At 38.3% G+C, this 2,932-nt stretch overlaps 1 pseudogene; it reads left to right on the forward strand.

The window, feature by feature from the left end:
* On the forward strand, nt 221–2,926 carry LOC107611714 (annotated as a pseudogene).

Below are 2,932 nucleotides of genomic sequence, written 5' to 3' on the forward strand. Positions count from 1 at the left end.
AATTGTTAGGTTTACTCCGTTTGCTAGTGTTAGGTTTTTTTTTAACATTGTTACCATTTGTTCCTTCCCTCTTCTACAGTTCTTCGTCACTAAGTATAGGCTAAAAATGGAAAAAAAAAATTTAAATAAAAAATCTCAAAATAACTCATGTTTTGCATCTATATAAGCTTACAGTCTTCTGTATTCTACACACATCTAATCACTCGTTCACTCACTCCAATTCTTCTATCTTAATTAAGCTTCTTCCATCTCCCTCATACTCTTTCATAAGTAATAGATCACTGCATTACCAGAAAATCCAGAACTGATGAAGTTCAAGGTAGCGAATGCATCGGAATACCTGGTAATAACAGGTGCAGGGATCAAAGACGTAAAGCTTGCGAAGAAAGCATGGGTGTTTCCATGGCAATCATGCACCACCTTGGACCTTTCTCCGGTAAACTACACGTTCGAGCTCCAAGCCATGAGTGCCGAGAAGCTCCCTTTCAAGCTTCCTTCGGTGTTCACAATTGGTCCACGTGTCGACGATCACGAGTGTCTCCTAAAGTACGCCAAGCTCCTCTCATTCACATGATAAGCTCTCCAACCACGTTAATGATCTCGTCCAAGGAGTCATTGAGGGCGAGACGCGTGTTCTCGCAGCCTCTATGACCATGGACGAGATCTTCAGGGGAACCAGGGAGTTCAAGCAAGGTATGCAATAACAATAACTTCACCTTTTTTTTTCTTCTCTGCCTTTTAACTTACTTTCTTAAATCAACAATATATTTAAATTTAAATTGTACTTAGATAGTTAGATATGTATCAATGTATCGTAATACCATACTTCTTACAGTTGATTTATGAATATACTAGAAAAAAAGTGGGGTTAAAAGGCCTTATTTAAAGGTTGTCAATGGTAAAAGTCCTAAAATATTAGGTATTATCAATTAGAAAGAATGCATCATAAATCCTCTTTACTTGTTTTACAATCAACTTTTGTTTTTCTTAGTTGTATGCAAACCTATTTAAAATACGATTGAATTGATTTTTAAAAGTAATGCTAGAGAACTGATGTTTTGGTCAATATCTATTACCTTGGAACTTCTAAAAAATTATGATTGCACCTTATTGTGAACTTCTAAAAAATTATGAGTAATAGAAATAACAGACATCAATTAATTGAAACTAACATACATGTAACTGTTGCTTGAAGGTGTGTTCGAGAAGGTTCAGATGGAACTGAATCAGTTTGGGCTGCTGATCTACAATGCCAATGTGAAGCAACTGGTGGACGTGCCGGGACATGAGTACTTCTCTTACTTGGGCAAGAAGACTCAGATGGAGGCCGCAAATCAGGCCAAGGTGGATGTTGCTGAGGCCAAGAAGAAGGGTGAGGTTGGTGCCAAGCTCAGGGAAGGCGAGACGCTCCAGAATGCCGCCAAGATCGATGCTGAGACGAAGATCATTGCCACTCAGAAGAAAGGCGAGGGCGATAAGGAGGAGATCAAAGTAATTAAATAATGTTTTGTATTTTCATTATTCTTTAATGAAAGAAATACATAGTTTATACTGATATAGTCTTGAAACATGTTTATTTGAGTGTTGTAGGTGAGGACATCAGTGAAGGTGTTTGAGAATTCGAAGGAAGCAGAGGTGGCAGAGGCAAATGCAGAGCTGGCAAGGAAGAAGGCGGAGTGGTCGAAGGTGGCGAAGTTGGCAGAGATGGAGGCTACAAAGGCAGTGTCTTTGAGGGAGGCAGAGCTGCAGGGGGAGGTTGAGAGGATGAATGCTAAGGCCAGGACTGAGAAACTTAGAGCTGATTACCTTACCAAGGCAAGCGTTGAGTATGAGACCAAGGTTAGTGCCTTCACAACTTTTTTTTAAATTATTTTTCATATAAATTTTAATTTCTAAATTTTAAATTCTAACTCTAAACCCTAAACCTTCTATAAAAATTAATGATATTAACTAACTAAAAATTAATTATCTATTATTATACTATACAACTCATTAATTAGTATCCTTCCTTGTATACTATTTCTACTCATGAAGTATGTAATCTCACTGAATTTCTGAGATTGGCCATTGGACAAAGTAAAATAATGCAACTTATCATCAATTCTTGAATTGTGCAATAATAACTGCATGATAACATTTTGAATTTATCAGATACTTTTTGTTTTCTGTAAATTTTGCGATATTAGATAGTTGATTCAAACACGTTTGCTCATGATGTGTCAATATATAAATGCGGAATGAAATCCTAGTTACTTTTACTTTTTATGGATCCATAACAAGTAGAATTATTTGATAGGCACAAGAGGCCAACTGGGAACTATACAAGAAACAAAAAGAAGCAGAAGCAGTTCTTTTCAAGAAGGAGAAAGAAGCTGAAGCACAAAAGAAATTAGCAGAGGCAGAGTTTTTTGCTCGCCAACAAGCCACCGATGCGCAGCTATACGCGAAGAAGAAGGAGGCAGAGGGGCTTATGGCTTCAGGGAAAGCCCAAGGTGCATATCTAAAGACACTCCATGAAGCACTTGGAGGAAACTATGCAGCTCTGAGGGACTACTTGATGATAGAGGGTGGAATGTATCAAGAGATTGCTAAGATTAATGGCGACGCAGTACGTGGACTCAAGCCGAATATCAGCATTTGGACGAACGGCAATGGCAAAGGCAGTGACGGCGGTAGTGCTTTGAAGGAGGTTGCCGGTGTGTATAAGATGTTGCCACCTTTTTTTAAGACAGTTGAAGAACAAACTGGTATGCTGCCTCCAGCTTGGATGGGAATCTTGACTCAAAAGAATGCGGATCAAACTTTTCTAAAGTGAAAAGATCAATGTTCTGAAAATCGGACCAGATTGATCGGTTTAATCGGGTTAATCGAAAATCGATTATCTAATCGGTCCAATTTACCTATAAAATCACTCTGCAAAAAACTGGCGAAA

The sequence above is a fragment of the Arachis ipaensis genome, chromosome B08 (assembly GCF_000816755.2).
Source record: "Arachis ipaensis cultivar K30076 chromosome B08, Araip1.1, whole genome shotgun sequence".
Taxonomy (NCBI): Eukaryota; Viridiplantae; Streptophyta; class Magnoliopsida; order Fabales; family Fabaceae; genus Arachis; species Arachis ipaensis.